This window comes from Cucurbita maxima, unplaced genomic scaffold, assembly GCF_002738345.1.
Source record: "Cucurbita maxima cultivar Rimu unplaced genomic scaffold, Cmax_1.0 Cma_Scf00009, whole genome shotgun sequence".
In the NCBI taxonomy this organism is placed as follows: domain Eukaryota; kingdom Viridiplantae; phylum Streptophyta; class Magnoliopsida; order Cucurbitales; family Cucurbitaceae; genus Cucurbita; species Cucurbita maxima.
Window position 1 is genome coordinate 563926 of NW_019272025.1, and position 22451 is coordinate 586376.

A 22451-nucleotide genomic window follows, 5' to 3' on the forward strand; every position below is an offset into this window, starting at 1 on the left:
TATCGATTCCATGATCTCCAATGCGACGTCGTTGTCATCTCTACACAAGTTTCTTGCCTTTACTTGAAATGTAAGAGTAGCACATGACTTTAGTATTTTAAGAAATAGTCGGTAACTGACTCCACTATTGGGGTCAGGGATGCAAGCACATGCAACATGGTGAACCTATCCTTTTATCATAGCATATCATGGTCTTAGTCAGATTTCTTATCTGGGCAAGGTTGGAAGTGTAGTACTTCTCTACACATGACCCACGCATGTCAGCATGGGTCCACCAGTCGGCCACACACACCCCCGTGAGTCTGGTTTGTCAGACCAGCATTCGCTAACGATCTCTTTACTGAACACCATAGAGGGAAAGGGTCATCAATACTTTGTTGAACACCAGCACTCATATCATAACGTAGCTTATCATGGCATAACATAGCTTGTTATGGTGTAAAATGACATTACGTGGCACAACAGTACATAGTGTATCATATCATTACACATGATAGCTTATTATAGCCTAGCATCACATAGCATAACATGACTTATCATAGCATGTCATATCATATGATATCATATCATAATATCACATAGCATATCATAGCATAAAATCACATCACATCACATAACATAGCATAACATTCAAGCAAATGACACATGCAGGGGCCAAGGGGCACATTTTATCATACATGTACCGACCCTAGTTTTCTACCAATCTAAAGTCGAAACCGTCTTCATAACATAACTTATTAGGCAAAAATAATCACTTAAAACGACTCCATAAAACAATGTCATGAACTTCCATGTTTAATAAAAGGCCTTTAAAACAATACTAAAGAAATAACAAATTAAAAATAGTCGTAAATAAAAATAAAACAACCACGCACTACAAAATTAAATACAATTACCTTATACATGTATCATGATCTTTAAATTTGTGATGCCGCTATCAACTGTGCAAGTGTCTTGCTTTTGCTTTTACCTCTTACTCTATCCTTAACAACTCCCGCCTTGCTTTTGCTTTTACCTCTTACTCTATCCTTAACAACTCCCGCTGGGGTGCTAATAGTTAATACATACAATAACAGTTCTAATTCGAGCTCTGCTTGACTAACAAATGACACAAATATGAAGAAATGAATTGGACTAGAATCATACAAAGTTAAAGCATAATGACCCAAGATGGATAGTGTACCTATCACCACTATGTCAGATTTTCCAACTTACCTACTAGTGGACGCATAAGCCCTTGTTTGTCAATGGGTCTGCATAGGTTTCTTGGCTCCACTTTCCTTCCTTCTCGGAATATAGTATTTGGCTTTGCTTTGGGCTTCCCCAAAAGGCCTCATACCAATGGAGATAATATTTTTCATTTATAAACCCATGATCTTCCATTAACTTAACCAATGTGGGACACTCACTCCCAATAATCCTCAACAACTCTCCCCTCGAACAAAGTACACTATCAGCCTCCTCTGAGGCTTATGGAGTTCTCAAATAGCCTCTCCATAATCGAGGCTCGACTCCTTCCTTTGGAGCCCTCCTCCCCTCGAACAGAGTAACACTATCAGCCTCCTCTGAGGCTTATGGAGCTCTTGAATAGTCTCCCCGTAATCGAGGCTCGACTCCTCTCTCTGGAGCCCTCGAACAAAGTACACCCTTTGTTCGACACTTTAGTCACTTTTGACTACACCTTCGAGGCTCACAATTCTTTGTTCGATATTTGAGGGTTAAGTTTTTTAGGGCATGGCTATGATACCAATTGTTAGACGAACACGACTCTCCACAATGGTATGATATTGTCCACTTTGAGCATAAGCTCTCATGGCTTTGCTTTGGGCTTCCCCAAAAGGTCAAATAGATTTTTTTTTTTTTTTTATCTTTGCTTTGGCTCTGATACCAATTGTTAGAATTACAACTCTCCACGATAGTATGATATTGTCCACTTTGAGTGAGTATAAGCTCTCATGGCTTTGTTTTGGGCTTCCCCAAAAGGCCTCATTCCAATGTAGATAATATTTCTCATTTATAAACCCATGATCTTCCACTAAATTAACTAATGTGGGACACTCACTCCCAATAATCCTCAACAATCCTCCCCTCGAACAAAGTACACTATCAGCCTCCTCTGAGGCTTATGGAGTTCTCGAATAGCCTCCCCGTAATCGAGGCTCGACTCCTTCTTCTGGAGCCCTCCTCCCCTTGAACAAAGTAACACTATCAGCCTCCTCTGAGGCTTATGGAGCTCTCGAATAGTCTCCCCGTAATCGAGGCTCGACTCCTTTCTCTGGAGCCCTCGAACAAAGTACACCCTTTGTTCGACACTTTAGTCACTTTTGACTACACTTTCGAGGCTCACAATTCTTTGTTCGATATTTGAGGGTTAAGTTTTTTAGGGCATGGCTATGATACCAATGGTTAGAAACACTCATAGAAGAAAGTGATAATACTCAGAAAAAATAAACAAAACCAACTTCCTTATCTTCTTCAACTTGTTACACGGTTCATATGTAGATAGAAAAAAAAAAACTAAATAACTGCTAAAAACATACAATAACTTCCTAGCAACAACTGCTAATAACTTCCCTTGCTATGAGCCACAAATACTAAAACTGTAATACAAGATTAAACAAACTAACAAATCATCCCCTTAATCTTGTATTTGGATCTTCACATTCTTACATTCTTCAAACCAATTCTTTCTCGAAGCTCCACAAATTTTTGTCGTCCTAATGGCTTCGTAAGCATATCAGCCAATTGATCCTCAATTTTTACATGATCCACTTCAATCTCTCCTTTTTGCACACATTCACGAATGAAATGGAACCTCATGTCTATATGTTTGCTGCGATCATGATGAACTGGATTTTTCGCTAATGCTATAGCATTCTTGTTATCGATATTTAAACGAACTGGATTTACTTCCTTCCCATGCAATTCCTTCAGTAAACGTCCTAACCATATTCCTTGACAAGCAGCTGACGTCGTCGTAATATACTCCGCTTCACAGGACGAAAGTGCCACCATTTTTTGTTTCTTTTAAGTCCATGTAATTGGATTTCCATATAAGAAAAATAAAGTCCCCGTAATGCTCTTTCGATCATCTATATCTCCAGCAAGATCACTATCACTATATCCGATTAAGCGATTTTCTACTTGCTTTGTCTTCACATAATGACATCCAATATCAATAGTTCCTTTCACGTACCTGAGTATCTACTTCACAGCTGCCATATGAACCATAGTCGAAGCTTCCATATAACGACTCATAACTCCAACGGAATATGATAAGTCAGGTCGTGTGTTCACTAAATAACGAAGACTTCTGATAATACTCTTATAAAGAGTGTAATCAACAGATGTACAATTACTCACTTTGCTTAGTTTTGTTTTGGGCTCCATAGGAACATGACACGGATTACAATCCATCATTCCAAGTTTTGCCAAAAGCTTTGCCGCATAACTCGACTGAGATAACCTGATTCTATCAACATCTTGTTTAACTTCTATTCCCAAATAATAAGACAACAATCCTAAGTCACTCATTTCAAACAATTTCTTCATTTGTTGCTTGAAGCTTAAAATATTATCCTTGCTTGACCCGACAATAATTAAATCATCAACATAAACTCCAGCTATCTGAATTTTATTTTCCTTCCAACGTGTATACATAGCATGCTCTAAAGGATACTTTTGAAATCCAAGAGACTTTAAGCAATTATCCAGTTTTGCATTCCAAGCACGAGGTGCTTGACGTAAGCCATACAATGCTTTCCTGAGTCGTAAAACATTCCCTTCTCTTTTATTTATATGTTTGCTGCGATCATGATGAGTTGAATTTTTCGCTAATGCTATAGCAGACTTGTTATCGATATTTAAATGATCTGGATTTACTTCCTTCCCATGCAATTCCTTCAGTAGACGTTCTAACCATATTTCTTGACAAGCAGCTGACATTGCCGCAATATACTCCGCTTCACAGGACGAAAGTGCCACCATTTTTTGTTTCTTTGAAGTCCATGTAATTGGATTGCCATGCAATTGTTTCTTTCTACTTGCTTTGCCTTCACATCATGACATCTAATATCAATAGTTCCTTTCACCAATTTGATTACTTGTTCAATGCTGCCGCTGCCGCCATTATCGCTGCCTTCCTTCTTCTCTGTCTTTGTTTCAATGGGCAGCTGCTTTTCATCGATAGTTTTAATTACCTGTTTTACTTGTCTGACCAACGACTTTTCCTCAACAGGTTTAGTTCCCTGTGCTACTTCAATTGCACTGCCGGAAACAATGGCCTCCTTCTCCTTCTCCGCTTTCGTTTCTCCGACGACCTGTTTTTCAATAGTACCGCCATTGTTTCCGTCCTCCTTCTCCTTCTTCTCACCGTCACAGTCCTTCTCTTTTATCTCCTTTGCTTTCGCTACCTCCGTTGCCACATTCTGGACCTCTACCACAACGCCATCGCTCCTCTCCTCGGATTCAAACTTCACAGCGCCAACGATTTTCTCGCCATCGCTCTTCTTCTCTTCTCGCTTCTCTATTTTTTTTTCTCCGATTCAATCTTCACAGAGCCATCGATTTTCTCCTCATCGATCATCTTCTCTGTTTTTTTCACAGACGCAGCCTTCTCATCTCCACGTCCTTTTATCTCTATAAGTGATCCATCTCGGAACTTCACCGTGCCGGTCACTGACTCGTTCAATTCCGAGAACCAACTTCGACAACCAGTCATATGATTGCTGCCTCTCGTCTCTAGGAACCAAGTGTTGCTTTTCTTCTCAATTTCTTCTGGGACAACCTTCTCTTCATAAAGAGCCATCTCCGTCAACTCTGGTGAACCGAGAGTTCGAACTTCACAAACTTGTGCTTTAAGTAAGGCTGGCTCATCCTCATCACTTTGCGTCTCAGCCAAACGCGCCTGATCCACCCATTTCTTCGATCTTCAGTCGGATGCATAATGACCAATCTTTTGACAGTTATAACACTTCACCTTCCGACATTCTGAGGCATAGTGGTCTAGGCCTTGACAATTGTAGCATCTTACCTTGCTCTTGTCAGCCTTCTTCTCTTGATGAAATGAGTTTTTTTCCACGTCCATGACCTCTCCCTCTCCAGCGACCACTGCGACCTCGCCCTCGCCCTCGGCTACATTGTCGCTATGCTTTTTCTCTTTCCATTCTCCTTGAGTCAATAAGACATGCTCAGCATTCTCTTTGTTGTCACCGATTCGTTCCTCGTATGCTTTAAGACGGCCGATGACTTCCTCCATGGTCATCACCTTTAAATCAGCAAGTTGCTCTATTGCCGATGCGATATGAAGAAACTTAGGAGGTACTAAGCGGAGAAATTTTTTCACCAAGTATGCCTCTTCAAACTTTTCTCCAAAAGTACGTATTTTATTAACAACTCTTGTCAACCTTGCTGCATAATCATCAATAGTCTCGGACTTCTTCATATTCATAATTTCAAACTCAATCTTCAGAGTTTGGATTTTTGCCTTCTTTACACGTTCAGCACCAACATGAATAGTTTTTAACGTCTGCCATTCTTCTTTTGCTGTCTCTTTCTCTGATAACAAAAACAACATCTCCTCAAGGATTGCTTGATAGATAACTGCTAAGGCCATTTGATCCTTCCTTTCATCAAGACTATCCAGAGACTCAATTGATTCGATTGCGTCTCACACCCCTTCAGCACGCAAATAGACCTTCATCTTCATAGCCCATGCTGAGTAGTTGGTTTTCGATAACGTCGGGTATTGGAGTGTTACCAGACCTTCCTTTGTTGCAGACTTCGACGACTCTCCTCTCTCTCTAGTTTTGTTATTATTTCTCGGCATGATCTTTGGCATGTAACCAAGCTCTGATACCAATTGTTAGAAAACACTCATACAACTAAGAGAGGCAATAATTTTAAAATAAACAAAACCAACTTCTTTATCTTCTTCAACTTGTTACACTGTTCATATGTAGATAGGAAAAAAAAAAAAAAAACTAAATAACTGCTAATAACATACAATAACTTCCCAACAACAATTGCTAATAACTTCCCTTGCTGTTAGCCATAAATACAAAAACCGTAATACAAGATTAAACAAACTAACATCCATGACCACATCTGAAATAAGTCCTAGCCATGCATCTGTCCAAATGTTGTTGCTCACGTTTGCAGCACAATGGTTTTTAACCCTCTTTGACTTGGGTCTCTAGGGTATTTGTCCGTACATCGAAGAGGGTGTCTATTTGTGTACCGAGGTCTACGAAACGGTGGTTGTAGATGTGAGTCCCTTTATTGACACGTGGTAGGATTTATGGATTCCATGTACGTCGAATTTTTGGATTCAAGCCCATGAAGAACCTCTCAATCATTTCAGTTCTGTATTTACTAGTGGTAGTGCAATTTTTTTCGAACTTCGTAAATTTTCTTCCTTAATCGTCAACAGAAAGTTCGCCCTGTGTCAAGTGACTAAGCCTGCACAAGCTATAATACTGCTTCAGGAATATTGCTTCCGTCTGGACTAAGAATTTTTTTGATTATCCAGCCCCCATAATTTTGCGTGCTTCTTCAGTATGAATAATGCCCACTTTCTGATCGTACAAACAATTCATCAATAAGAAAATTATCTCCATGGATGATAACAATAACTATGCCTCTCGTTAATCCCTGCAATTCCATTGAAAGTAGGCGGGTAGATAAACTTAAATGTAGGAGAGAGAAAAAAAAAAGTAATTATGAATTTTTTTTTTGTTTTAATTGGGTAAAAAAAAGTAATTTGAGAGAGAAATGGGTTAGGGGAGAGAGAAAAGTGATAGGGCAAGCTAAAATTAATGTTAGGAAGGATTTAGCTAGGGTTGTAAAATGCAGAAAGAAAAGAAATTGAGTGTGTAATACAAAAAACTTTTGAGAACTTCTTTGTCTCTTTGTCTCTCCCCTTTCGACACCCCTTTTAAAGTTTCTTGAGAGTTATCTAAACGAGTTAGATTCAAAGCGAACGTTTTTTTCTCTCAAGTTGGTATCAGAGCGACTTTATTTTTCTACAAATTGGTATCAGAGCAATTTAATTTCAACAAATTGGTATCAAAGCAATTTAATTTCAACAAATTGGTATCAGAGTCGATGGCGAACAAGATGGAACAAATGCCACTACCATGATTGACGAAGACAAACTACGAGAATTGGAGCATCCAAATGAAATCTCTTCTCGGTTCGCAAGATGCATGGGAGGTGGTCGAAGACAATTTTGAAGAACCGATTGATACCACGGGTTATACGGTGGCGCAAAACAGGCACTAAAGGAATTACGGTCAAAGGATAAGGCAGCATTATACATGCTGTTCTGGACTGTTGACGAGTCAAACTTTGAGAAGATTGCAAGGGTAACTACTTCAAAAGAAGCGTGAGACACTCTAGAAAAGGTGTTCAAAGGAACCGACTGAGTCAAGCAGGTGCGTCTCCAGACTCTACGTGGAGAGTTGGAGAGCATGAAGATGAAGGAGTCAGAAAATGTATCTGACTACATTACTCGTGTACAGACAGTGGCGAATCAGTTAAATCAGAACGGAGAAATGTTACCTGAGACGCAGGTTTTAGAGAAAATCTTGAGGTCGTTAACAGACAACTTCGAGAATGTCGTATGGGCAATAGAAGAGTCGAAGGACCTAGCGAAGTTCACAGTCGATGAGCTTGCCAGTTCTCTTAAGGCACATGAACAATGCAAGAAAAAGGAGGAGTCACTCGATCCAGCGCTTCAGATGAAGGCAACAATAAAGGATGAAAAAGTACTATACTCTCAAAATTTTCGAGGTAGAGATCGTGGAAGTCGCAGGAATGGTCAAGGTGGTCAAGGCAACAGTTATGAAGAAAACTACCATGAGAAGAGACTATCGAGCCAAGAAAATTGGCGTGGAAGAGGACACAATCAAGGACGCGGTCAAGGATACAATTCCAACATCCAGTGCTTTAAATGTCAGAAATATGGCCACTATGCAAATAATTGTAACTTCGACCGATGTTACAATTGTAGCAAAATGGGTCACTTTGCGAGAGATTGTCGAGCCAAAGAGAAGGTGGAAGAAACCATCAACCTAGCCTTGGATGACACAACAAATGGAGGCATCCTCTTGATGACAAAAAACGAAGAGCTGAACACAAAAGGAGACGGCGGTGCGAAAGACAATGGCGATAGTCATGAGGTAGTGGAAGTTGTTAGAAATGAAGTGATACGCAGAGGATTTGGCGAAATCGTAGTATCGAAGATGATAAAATCGAAGAAGGATGAACAACTGAATAATAGAGAGCTTGAGCTCGAATAGAGAGAGCTCCAATGGCAGGAAAGAGAATTTAAGGAAGAAAGAAAAAAGAGAATGGAATGGAGAGAAATGATGGCAGAAATGTAGATTGAACATGAAAAATAGATAGTTCAAATGCAAGCTGCAATACCTTCAAATTCCCTTGAAAATCTTAAAACAATGTCGAAGAAGAAGCCCATACAATCAGCCAACGAGTCAAAGAAACTACAAGATCATGAGGAGGAGAACAGAGATTCAGAGCAACAACCTAAATTTTCCGTGGACAAATTTGTGGAGAAGTCTCAGTTGGAGACGTTGAAATCGCTGAATGAGCACCTTTTGGAGCTCTAGTTCAGGCTAAAGAGGGTTTAGAGCTCGACTTGATGAAGAATGCTGACGAGAAGAAATCGAGTAAAATGGATGGAGTGGGAGATAGGATTTGTAGTTTAGTTGAAAGTGAGAGATTGAAGAATGTGGAGATTGAGAGATTGAAAGATGAGAATAATGGGCTTGTGTTGAAAGTTGAGGAAGAAAGGGAGAAATGAATGAAGGTCTATTGTGAGAGGGATGAAATTAAGGCTAAATCTCATGGATTGCTTGAGGAAATAGGAGATTTGAGAAAGAAAATGATTGAGATGGAGAAGAATGAGAGAAGGGCTTTCGAAGAGACAGAGGATTTGAAGGTGAAATGCACGAAGTTGTCAGTTGAAAAGATGGAGAGTGAGATTATGAATCGGAATCTGTTGAAAGAGAAGAAAATTGTTAAGAGGTTATGGGATGAATCCGGTAGGGTTATTGAAGAGTTGGTGACCCACTCATGGAGTCTAACAAGAGGCAGTGAGTTTACGACACACGATTGAGATAATCACTCGTGATAAAGTTGAAATGGAGGAAGCAAAAATGGAAGTAGAAAATGTCATTGTGGACTTACGAAGGAAATTGAGTAAAGTGAACGAAGCTATGACATGAGTCCAGCGTAGCTAAAAACAGGAGAAATGAAGAGTCGGTGCCTCAGATGTGCTGTTCTTGAGAAAATCCAAATGAAGTCTCACCAGAGAAGGACAACCTTAGTTTGCCGATCGAGGACAAGAAGAGAAAGTTGAAGAGACCACGATTGAACTCGAGAAAATGAAAACGGCTCAGGTGGACATGGAATAGAACATTTAAGTTTATGGGGGAGTTTTGTTGAGGAATAAACTTAAATGTAGGAGAGAGAAAATAAAAAGTAATCATGAATTTGTTTTAGTTTAAATTGGTAAAAAAGCCATGAAGTAATTTAGGAGAGAAATAGCCTATGCGAGATAGAAAAGTGATGGGGTAGTTATGAGCTAAACTTAGTAAGACTAAAAAAAACTTTACAAATAGTTGTAAAATGGAGAGAGAAAAAAACAAGGAGGGTAATACAAAAACCTTTTGAGAACTTATTTGTCTACTTGTCTCTTCGCTTTCGACACTCCCTTTTAAAGTTTCGTGAGAGTTATCTAAACAAGTTAGATTCAGAGCGAGCATTTTTTTTTTCTCAAGTTGATAACGGAGCGACTTTATTTTTCTACAAATTGCTATCAGAGCAATTTAATTTCAACCGGTCGTACCACTTGAAATCCCATAAGTACCTCGCTTGTCATGGCTAGTTGGGTGGCCACCAATGCTTGCATCATGGCCTGGAATGATTTCCACATCAGGTTTGTCATGGGGTCTATCCTAGCCGCTGCCATTGCTAGGGGTGAAGCAGTTGCGTTAGTTCGAGTAACTAAGCCTGCGCGAGCTGGGCTCTCTCTACCTTTACCCCTTTCTCTAACATGCAGTCATCCACTTCCTCTACTTCCTCCAGGCGTTCTAGTTCTAAAACCAACATATAGTTTTTCTTAAGCCTATTATTCGCTAACTTAAACCTCATCATATTCTATATCTTTATAAACATACCATTAAGCCAACAATTATGTTTCGACGATAGCACAAGCAATGCTATCAAATTCAATCATAGGTAACATGTGATAATTGGCAAGCACTAAAAATATATACAATCAAAGACATTTCATTTTCTTATCTTACACATGACATACCTAATGGTGACGGAGCATCAGCGGTGGGACCATAGAACAGGTCAAGCGTTCTTCGTAGGCTAGTATACATAATCTATAACCTACAGCTCTTATACCAACTATAACGACCCTAGTTTTCTACTAACCTAAATTTGCTACCATTTTTATAATATAACTTCTTACACATAAATAATCATTTAAAATGTCCCAATGAAACAATTTCATGGAATTACATGTTTAATAAAAGGCCTTTAAAACAATATTAAATAAATAACAAAATTATGGCCTATACTAACCTATAGTCTACAAAATTATGCATGTGTCATGGTCTTTAAATTTGTGATGCGCTGCTGTCAGCAAGGGTACATTGTCTTTACCTGAAACATAGAAGTACCACATGGGTTGAGTATTTTAAGAAATAATTAGTAATTGACCCCACTATTGAGACTAGAAAATGAGACCTATTGATAAGGATCAGCGTGTTCCAAATATTCCAACTAGACCTATTACACGATCCAAGGCAAAGAAGATTCAACAAGCATTCATTTTTTATCTACAAAATTGAATAGGCTCGGTTCAACCATCATTTCATGTGTTACAAGTTGATTCGATTGAGGAAGAACCATTTGGAGGTTCAGAAGTAGTGGATAAAGTTACCAACATCATTTCATGAGTTGTTAGAAAACTTCCGTTATTATTTTTTAATTTAATAATTCTTGTAATGGGCAAAAAAGTGTAAGTTATTTGTCAAATTGACTCCGCCTTTTGTGACATTTAAGAGGATCAAGATTAAATCATGGCCAATAACTTATTTAGTGGACATTTGAAGAATTGAAAGTTTCTTTTATGGGGAGAAATTGATCTCTAAAGGGAGACTTTCCCCCTTAGAAATACGAGCATCTTTGTCATTTTTAAGTTTCATGCAATTCTTGTAGTAAATTGCATCTGAGTTCATTGTGGCGTGACTCAATTTATAACAAGGTTCCAAATCGCAATTCTTGTGGTAGATTACATATGAGTCATTCAATTAAGTCGTGATCAAGTTCATTATGGAGTGACTCAATTTATAACAAGGTCCCAAATCTTTCTTGTAGATCTTCGATCTTAAAGGTAATGTAATTCAAGACTTATCTCTTGGTTAATCCGAATTTTGTATAAGGAGGTGTTAATTTCTTTGATTTAAGAGTTATTGCTTCAACAAAAGCTTGGATTGTTGAGCTGAACGATTAGGGTTGCCTTATCGATTTGGTATCAAAGCCTAGGTTGCATCTGTGTGGCCTACTCCAGAATTTATTTTATCTTTCATTTATTCTATTGTTTATCTTTTCTTCAAATCTGTCCATTTATTTTCTTGGTGTCATTTTCATTTCTTTTTTATCTTCTCACTTTGTTCTCATATTCTTTATACGGATCATATTTAGATCTTGAATAAAAAAAGAAATTTTTATCATATTTGTTCTTTGATGGTGTGGTTATAAATGCTTATCATTAGACAATTTGCATGATTATTTAAAGATCAAATAAACTTCAATTTAGATTTTTCCTAAACCATCTAAATCTGGAACGGTTGTGTTTGATATTGTTCTTTCATAATTAAACTCGAAGATAACTGTTAAATTTGTAGGTATTCAGTAAAAAGGAAAGTAGATCATTCTCTTATATTTTAAATTAAGAATGAAATTATGTCAACAAATTCATTTTCAGTGTACAATTTTACCAATAAAAAAAAAAAAAAAATTGTCCTTTATTTGTTTGATCCTTTTTTATTTTTTTTTTTTGTTATTTCCTAATTAACTTAGGTTGATTGCCTTGAATAGCTCCTTGCTACCAGAATTGTTTTATCCATATATTAGCCTATCTTGATCATAATTTAGTCCCTTCCCCAAATAGCTACTTTTGTGTATAATAAACATAGAGTGTTCCTGAGTGTAAAATCAGTGAGTCGAGTGTGTGAGATCCTAAGCATATTTAATACTTTTTGTACCATCATGAACCAAGACGAGGGAAATGGAGGGAAGATCAATGAGTTAGTTGAAGCAGAAGAAAGAGGAGGAATTGGAAAATGCGAGTCATTTGACCCTTATTACAAGAGAACTTAAAACTCGAGTTACGGAGAATGATGTTGATGATTAAAGAGACCACCTATTTCACGCGCGGTGTTTAGTCAAGGGGACTCCTTATATTCTTGTCATTGATAGTGGAAGTTACACCAATGTAGTAAGTATCATGTTGATCAAAAGGTTGCAAATTCTAACCCAACACCATCCTAAACCTTACAAACTTCAATGACTCAATAATAGCGGAACAATGAAGGTAATTTCCCAAGCTTTAATCTATTTTACTTTGTTAAAATATAAAGATGCAGTTCTTTGGGTGATGGTGTTACTATAACACGTGTGGAAGTAATTTGGATTTTAGGCACTCTAAGTACTATTAGTTAGCATCTTCAAAAGCATTAAAACTCAATGAGTTTGAATACGTCTTTGGTAGTTCAAATTCTTTTTTCCTCACGAACCGATTTCGAACCACCACTAGTGTCTTTCCTACTATTCTTCGGCCTTAGAACGGGATGGTGGAATCCGGTGAGTGACTAAACTTGACCGGAATTTAGTATATGTAAAGAGAGAGTTTTGAGAGATTTTATCAAAGTTTTTCAAGAAGAATTTACATGTACCTTGATCACTCTATTTATAGAGTCATATTTGCATGTTCATGCAAATGTGAGATTACCAAATTTTGACACTCAAAATTCCACTCAAATTTGTGGGATTATGTGACAAATATACAAGTTTGGTTAAACCATATATTCACTCAATATTCCACTAACTCAAATATGAATTTTTCCATTAGGTGGAGTAAACAATTTGACTTTCTCCATTTTAATTCAACAATTAATTTAAATAATTAATTTCAAATTAAAACAATATTAAATGATTAATTAAACAATTTAATTAATATTTAACATTAATTCAAATGTTAATCTCATTCCATTCCAGCACATATTGATTATGAATCTATTCATAATTAAAATATTTAAATCTTAGTTAAATATCTACAATTCTCTCTTTTTGTTTAATTCGTAATTAAAACAAAATGCGGTTAAATATATCGTATATATGTAGTACATATTCCCTAATTTGAATTCGAACACTTCGAACTCACTCGTTATACTGTTCTAAGGTTTAGTCTGATATGGGCTAGCAGGGGGACCTAATGGACCTATAGATCATGGACTCCAACGATCCGAGATTAATCGGCTAAACTCATTAACCTTGTTAACCAACATTCATTAACTACTAGGACACTCCACTATAGCCTAGTAGTTGCACTCCCCTCACTATAGATATATTTTTGTCCATTTGATATAACCATGATTAGTAAGTCAATTCTTCATAGGTTGTTCGTAACTAGAGTTGAGTCAATTTAGCGTTTTACCCCTAAAGTTACTTCTCGTTCCTTAAGTCTCACTGATTCTCTAATGAACAATTGGTTTGTGGTCCAACCACCAAACCGAATCCCTCTCAGGCCAATGAGAGAGTGGGGCCCTTTGTTCAAGACCTGGAGTCAGTACTTAAGGGAACTACCTCTCTACTATCCCTAAAAGCGGGTAGGAGTGAATTCTATCTTGCACCCTATGTTTCTAGCTATTCACTCAGTCTTACCCCTAAAATGGGAGGCTTATTGAGTCGGCAAACTCGGGCCACTCTCACCTATGCAAATTTAAGATTAAGGTCGAGTTACCTAGGTCATCGAATGAAAAAATCAGTCTCAACAGTAAACGACATTATAAAGTGAGAGTGATTTTCTCCATGGTCCGATCTTATGCAATACTCATTGCATAGGACGCCTCCACTCACATATCTCCACATGTACAATTTAATGATCACATTGTTTATATCATATACAAAGTGAGCCGCATCCATAGTGTCCACAGGATAAGGTACTCAGTCTTATCCCTGTACTATAGATCATTTTGACTATATACTTGAACTTGATCCACTTTTTTATCTCTACATATCGTTCAAGTAATCATACTATAGCCAGAGTGTTCTTAGTTTATTGGATTTAGATTAACGATCGTAAAATTCACTTTATTCAATAATAATCGTTACTGAATAAACATCAATAATAATTTTATTAAAAATAGAATTATGTTCTTTTTACAAACTATTAATTTTAGAACGTAAAACCTAACACTGAGATGTGTTACCAATGCATGCTGGAGATATATTACTTGGCCGACCTTGGCAATTTGATAGGAAGATCATGTATGACGGTTATTTGAATAGATATTCTTTTATAAAAGATTATAGAAAACCTACTCTTGTACCTTTGAGTTATACAAGTGTATTTGCTGATTAGTTAAAGCTAGAGAAAAGAAAAAAAAAAGAGTTGAAACAAAATTGAAAGAAAAACAAGAATTGAGTTAAAAGTTAGAGAAAAATCAAAGAGTAAAAAATAGTGAAAAGAAAATGAAAAAAGAGTTGAAATTGAAAAAAAAAAAAAAATGTGAGTTGTTTCACTACAGTTGTAGTGGGGAGAATGACACTATTTTCACAAAATACTATCTTTGTACTTATGTACAACTGAGAATTTTTAGTCTCTAACTATAACAACTTTGTTTTATCTAGTGTTTTTCAATCTCTTTTACACGAATTTTAGGACGTGTTTCATGATGAAGTACCTAAATGACTATCTCTCATTAGAAAAATTGAACATCAAATAGACTTCATTTTGGGGGCTATCATTCCTAATAAGCCAGCTTATAAAGTTAATCCAACTGAGACCAAGGAAATTCAAAGGCAAGTGGAGGAGCTTATGAATAAGGGCTATATACGAGAAAGTTTGAGTCCATGTTCTGTATGAGTCTTATTGGTGCCAAAGAAAGATGAAACTTGCCGCATGTGCATGGATTGTAGAGCCATCAACAAAATCACTGTAATGTATCGACATCCTATTCCTAGGCTAGACAATATGTTTGATGAATAGCATAATTCATGTCTATGTATAAAGATTGTTTTGAAATATGTATATCATCAAATTAGAATGCATATAGGAGATGAATAGAAAATAACTTTCAAAACTAAGTTTGGATTGTATGAATGGTTTGTTATGTCTTTTGGGTTAACTAATGCTTGTAGGACATTCATGCACTTAATATATAATGTTTTGAGGAAATATCTGGAAAAACATGTTGTTGTGTATATGGATGATATTTTAATTTATTTGAAGACTTTGTTTGAGCATGTGGAGCATGTTAATTTAGTTTTGATTATGCATAGAAAAAAATTTATATGCTAATTTTAATAAGGGTAGTTTTTTTATGGAAAAAGTTAACTTTCTTAGCTTCATAGTTGGTAAAAATGGAGTAGAAGTAGATGAAGAGAAAGTTAAAGCAATTAAGGATTGACTAACACATAAAAATGCAAGTGAAGTTCATAGTTTTCATGGGTTAGCAGCTTCTATAGGAGACTATAAAAGATTTGAGCATCATAGCTACACCATTGAATGACTGAGTGAAAAATAATGTTGTTTTTAAATGGGGGATATGCAAGAGAATTTATTAAATAAGCTTACGAAGAAATTATCCAATGCACCATTACTTATCTTGCCTAACTTTGATAAAACTTTTCAAATTGAGTGTGATGCAAGTGTTTGGGCATAGGAGATATTTTGATACAAGATGGAAAACCCTTAATGTATTACTTTTCACATTAAGTGTGATGCAAGTGGTCTGGGCATAGGAGCTATTTTGATACAAGCTGAAAATCCCTTAATGTATTTTAGTGAAAAAGTAAATGGGGTAACATTGAACTATCTTACCTATGATAAAAAAAAAAAAAAAAAAAAAAAAAAATTGTTTGCTTTAGTTCATAGATTGTAGGTATCAACACTACTTATGGCCTAAAGAATTTGTAATCTACTTCGATCGTGAAAGTTGAAGTATCTTAAGGGTCAAAGCAAACTGAACCATAGACATGCAAAGAGGGTGAAGTTTATTGAAACATTTTCATAATCATCAAATATAAGCAAAGTAAGGATAATATTGGTAGCTCATGCGTTATCTAAAAGGTATGATATTATTACTTCTCTGAGTGCAAATTCTTGGATTTGAGCATATTAAAGAATTATATAGAGATGACCAAGACTTTATAACTATTTATGCATCTTGTCTTGCGAAAAAAGTTGTGGATGATTTCTATGGATATTGTTTTTTGGTCGAAGAAGAAGCACGATGTTCATAAGTTTTGTAGTCAATGTTTTAAATGTAAATAAGCTAAATCTAGGTCACAACCAAATGGATTGTATACCCCTTTTAATGTACCTAACGAACCTTGGACTAATATATCTATGAATATTATTGTTCTTGGTTTGCCGTGCACAAAAAAAAGTAAAGATAGTATTCTTGTTGTGATAGACAAATTTAGTAAAATGCCTCGTTTTATTGCATGCAACAAGATGGATGATGCAAAACATGTTGCTGACTTATTCTTTTAAGAAGTAGTAAGATTACATGGAAGCCCTAGAATAATTGTTAGTGATACTGATGTTAAATTTTGAAGTCATTTTTGAAAAGTATTGTCCGGTAAAATGGGTACCAAGTTGTCTTGAACTACATGTCATACTCATACCGGTGGGTAAACTAAGGTGGTTAATAGAACTTTAGGGGCATTGTTTAGGGCTATTATTTCTAAGAATGTTAAGTCTTGGGACGAATGTTTGCCATTTGTAGAGTTTGCATATAATAGAACAATTTATACTATCATTCATTGTTCTTCTTTTGAATTTGATCCACTTATGCTTCTTAATTTGCTTCCTATTTCTTCTAATATTTTTGTGAGTGAAGCTGCAACAAGTAAGACAGATTTCATCATTGCACAAAAAGGTGAAGGAGAAAAATTTGAAATAAAATTTCAAAGTTGTTTCAAGAATTAACAAAGGACGGAAGGAAATCATTTTTCAATCTAATGACTGGGTTTGGATACATTTTTGCAAGGAGTGATTCTTATCTCAAATGAAAATAAAGTTAAATCCTAGAGGGGATGACCCCTTGGAAGAATTAGTACCAATGCATATAAAATTGATCTTCTCGTAGAATTTTCAGTTTATTCTACTTTCAATGACCCTTATCAATTCCTTGGAAGAATTAGTAACAATGCATATAAAATTAACCTTCCCGTAGAATTTTAAGTATATTCTACTTTCAATGTTGCTGACTTGAGTCTTTTTGTTGTAGGTGATGATTTTTCTCAGTTGAGGATGAATTCTTTTGAAGAGGGGGAAGATAATAAGGATCACAGTGTTCCAAATGTTCAAATTGAACCTATTACACGAAGGCCAAAAAGATTCAACCAGCATTCATTTTCATCTATAAAATTGGATAGGCTTTGTTCAACCATCATTTCATGTGTTATAAGATTTGATTGAGGAAGAACCATTTGGAACTTCAGAAGTGAATATTTGCACAGTTGAAGTAACGGATGGAATTGCAATCATCATTTTCTGAGTTGTTAGAAAATTTTAGTTATTAGTTTTTAATTTAATAATTTTTGTAATGGGCAAAAGGATGGAAGTTATTTGTCAAATTGACTTTCGTCTTTTGTTGAGATTAAAGGGGATTGAGATTAAATCATGACCACTGACTTCTTTAGTGGGCAATCAAGGATTGAAGGTTTCTTTTGTGGGAGACTATAAATACCCACAAATTATTATATAATAAATCAGATTTGTGATGAATGAAATTGATCTCTCAAGTTGAGACTTGCTCCCTTAGAAATCTGAGCATCATCTTTGTTATTTCTAAGTTTTAGCTCCCTTAGAAATCCGAGCATCATCTTTGTTATTTCTAAGTTTTATGCAATTCTTGTGGTAGATTGCATCTGATCAATTCAATCAAGTCGTGATGAAGTTCAATTGTGGAGTGCCTCAATTTAGAACAAGGTTCCAAATCTTGCTTCTAGATCTTCAATCCTAAGAGGTAATCTAATTCTAGTCTTATCTCTTGGTTGATCTGAATATTATATAAGAAAGTGTTAATTTCTTTGATTCAACGGTTCTTGCTTCAACAAAAGTTTGGATCGTTGAGCTAACGATTATGGTTGCCTTATCACCTATTATTTTAAAGTTGTATTCCCTTACGTGACTATCCTAAATGGGTCATTGAATGTATTTACTACTACACACGACCCATATATGCGAATATTAACCCACTAGTTGGTTCACACACCTCTTGTGCTTCTTTCCTAGTTGGGCTAACATTCTCTGGTACTATTGTTGGACACTCAGTAGGAGTAGTGACCGTCGTAGCATCATCATAAATATAATGATTCATTTTTCTTTTTGTAATGTATGTGTCCATACTCATAAAGGTGATAGTTTCCCGATGGATGTAACATACAATAATGCATGAGGTCCCATCATTTTTCACATTTATTAAACCACGTAAAACAACCTCTTCCATTTTCCTTCATATCATATCATTTTATTACATAACCTTTAAAAAATATATTAAGATTGTATATCAGGTCAAAACATATTTATTGTGTATCATTCATGTCATACATCGTATTATATTATATCTTACACATAACATGTCCTTCAACCTAACATATTATATCATATACATAACATGTTCTTCAACATAACATATCATATCATGCATGTATTAAATCATAAACCATATCATATATGTATCATATTGTTAAATATATCATATCATCAACATATCATTTCATAAAGATCTCACACATATCAAACATATGTGTGAGATTAGTAATAAACATATATATTATTAAGGATATTTAGTAATAAATTATAGTTTACCATATATATTATATTTGATATTTTATTATAAGGCAAATATCTAATATTTGCCTTATTATCATAGGTATCCTTCCCTTTATTGTTATTTCCATTTATTACTATTTCCATATCCTTGTAATTTATTTGATTATAAATAAGACAACTTTCACACCATTTAGGTGTGGTGGATTAATCAAACATTCACATGGTATCAGAGCCCTTTCGGTTTAACATCACACCATTTAGGTGTGGTGGATTAATCAAACATTCACATGGTATCAGAGCCCTTTCGGTTTAACAACCCACCATTTAGGTGTGGTGGATTAATCAAACATTCACATGGTATCAGAGCCCTTTCGGTTTAACAACCCTGATCCTTTCTTTTCAATAGCTTTTGAATCCTCTAATCTTCTTCTCCACCACCCCTGCTGGTTTTGACGCCGCAGGGGCAGTCTTCATGGCTGCCGTAGTTGGAGCAGATTGATNACTCTTCGGCTCTACCCTATTGACCTCCAAATCACCTTTCGTCATACTCTGTACATACAACCTTACCTTTTCCAACCAAATCGGTTTTCCCTTTGGCCAATATAGTCTCTCTCATTTTCTTCCCAATCAACCTTCATTCTTCACATAAACCCTAACCTAAACCTATCAACCTTTTGCAGAGATTTACTTTCGGAATCTGGGTGCTGCACTGGCCTATTCGCCAACCAAGTTGCCGCCGTCCTTCCTGCCAAAATTGGCTCCTTCGCCCGATGAGGCGACTCTTCCGACTGCCCTTCTCGCCAAAATTGGCTCCTTCGCCCAATGTGGCGACTCTTCCGGCTTCAACATTGTCTTTGTCCCTTGCTCTAGGTTTCCCCTTCTACTTCTTGGGGTTAGAAATATTCTCACCAGAGCCAAGGCAGCATCGTCGCTAAGCGACAATCCCTCTTCATGGGTTAGACATATTCTCGCCGAAGCCAAGGCAGCATTGCCGCTGAGCGGCGATCCCTCTGCAAATTTTTGATGGCCAAGAACCGGGTTGTTAGTATCTTCATGAAAAGTGTTTCTCAACCTCTTTGAATTTTTCAGATTCAAGCTTCACGGTCGTTTAAATCCGACGCTTAGCTTGCGGGGGTGTTAAGGATATTTAGTAATAAATTATAGTTTACCATATATATTATATTTGATATTTTATTATAAGGCAAATATTAATATTTGCCTTATTATATTATATTTGATTATAAATAAGACAACTTTCGGTGGATTAATCAAACATTCACACATATCATATCATGCATGTATTAAATCATAAACCATATCATACATGTATCATATTGTTAAATATAACATATCATCAACATATCATTTCATAAAGATCTCACACATATCAAACATATGACACGTGCAAAGCCACGAAGCACGTGTCATCATACTGAATACAAACTTATAATCATGTCGATAGTAAGACTACTTACTTGAATGACTTTAACTAACGTTCTCTATAAATTTGAATATGCTTGATTTTGACCCCAGGAGTTGTTCCAAATATCTTCGACCCTATTAGAACAATCATTCCATAGAAATTATAGTTTCCCAACTAATTTAACTTGACTTGAATAAAGGGGAGTTATACTAACCTTAATTACCTTAAATAAGTTCAAATTTAGCATGGGAGGATCCGAAATGTAGGGAACGGTGTCCAATTATCTAAACTGAGCCAAATGACTAAAATTTAGTTGTTGAAGCCGCCCCGAGCTGAGCCGGAGGAGCCAACACGCGTTAAAGACGGATAATGTTGGAGTGTGCGGGCGGGTCGCTGTTTCAGGTCGGATCGAGCACTTGGTTTACTAAGCGTTTCTGGGGGTGCGCCAGTTAAGCCGTAAATTTGCAATTGGGCTAGGTTGGCTACTGGGCTTGAATAATGGATTCCTACAAGTGGTAACTTGTTGTTGGTTATGGGCTTGAGTCGTGGGCTACTGCAATGCGCTTGCCTGAGGGTGTTTATTCGTTGGGCTTCGAGTTGTCTCTGTTGGGTTAGATGGGAGGTTGGATAGGTGGGTATAAGTGGGTTGCTGAGTGGGTGTCCGACCCCGAATCGAGTCTAATGAATCTTGTCTTCCCCACGTGAATCATATGATTCCCTTTTGTCTTTCTCTCTCTTCTCGAAATGTTTCAACTTCGTTCCCCGTCGTTCCTCCATTCAACTAGACTTCTGTGACTTTTTATTGGGCTCTCTTTATGAGCTTATCAACTTGACTTCAACTTGACTTAGTAGAATAAGTCATTAACTTACCTATTGGGCTCCCTTTATGAGCTTATCAACTTGACTTAGTAGAATAAGTCACTAACTTACCTTTTGGACTCCCTTTATGAGCTTATCAACTTGACTTAGTAGAATAAGTCACTAACTTACCTTTTGGGCTCCCTTTATGAGCTTATCAACTTGGCTTCGTAGAATAAGTCACTAACTTACCTTTTGGGCTCCCTTTATGAGCTTATCAACTTGACTTAGTAGAATAAGTTACTAACTTATGGAACAAATAGGGGAGAATTGGCCATAGTTCCCAAATTATGGACCAAGTTTTGTGGTTGTGGACTAAGTTTTATGCTTTAATTAGGAAGTTTGCACCCTTATTAATGTACATTTGAAAATTCATGGTACATAGGAAGTTTGCATCCTTATCATTGTAAGTTACAACAAGATTTTCTCTCTCCAGGAAGTTTGGGCCTAGTCATACAGTTATCTAAGCTTCTGTGTAAGCCTCGAAGTTCTGAGCAATTCCTAGTCATTTATCGTGAGTCAACTACCTATGCAATCCCAAGTCACCAATTAGGTTTAGTTAACGGAATCACGATTTTCGTCTTGTCCTGTTCCTACACTCAATAGGAGCACTCACCCTAACAACTACTTGTGTAGTCTAAGTCTCTTCCAAGATAGATTTATGGAGTCGCAATGTCGGCCTTGGCCAATTTCTACACACAATAGTAGAAACATTTTTTTATGCCGTCTAAGTCTCTTCAAGAATTTTTTTATGGATTTATAGCTTCCCCCTTGATCCATTTCTACCTACAATAAAAGAGCTTACCAACCTGTTGTCTCAAGTCACTTCTCAAGACCAATTTATAGAATCGAAACTTCTACCTTGATCCATTTCTATACTCAAATAGTCTTAGATGTTCTAATGACATCGTTCACCCTACCTTGAAGCCTATGTTTTTTAGTCATCCTTGTCGTAGATTTTTACTAGGTTCATTGGGAGTTTAGGAGGTTTAGTCTCTCGTTTCTAGGACGTTAGGACTAACTCCTAGGTATCCAACCAAGTGGTGAATTCAAATTTATGCTTCT

At 36.4% G+C, this 22451-nt stretch overlaps 1 long non-coding RNA gene across 1 annotated transcript in view; it reads left to right on the forward strand.

The window, feature by feature from the left end:
- Positions 1–1560: 1560 nt before the first annotated feature.
- Positions 1561–22451, forward strand: part of LOC111483800 — a 371642-nt gene continuing 350751 nt past the window's right edge. The window contains exons 1-2 of the long non-coding RNA XR_002718418.1: positions 1561–1598; positions 15749–15752. This is a non-coding gene — a long non-coding RNA (uncharacterized LOC111483800). The remainder of the gene's footprint in view (positions 1599–15748; positions 15753–22451) is intronic.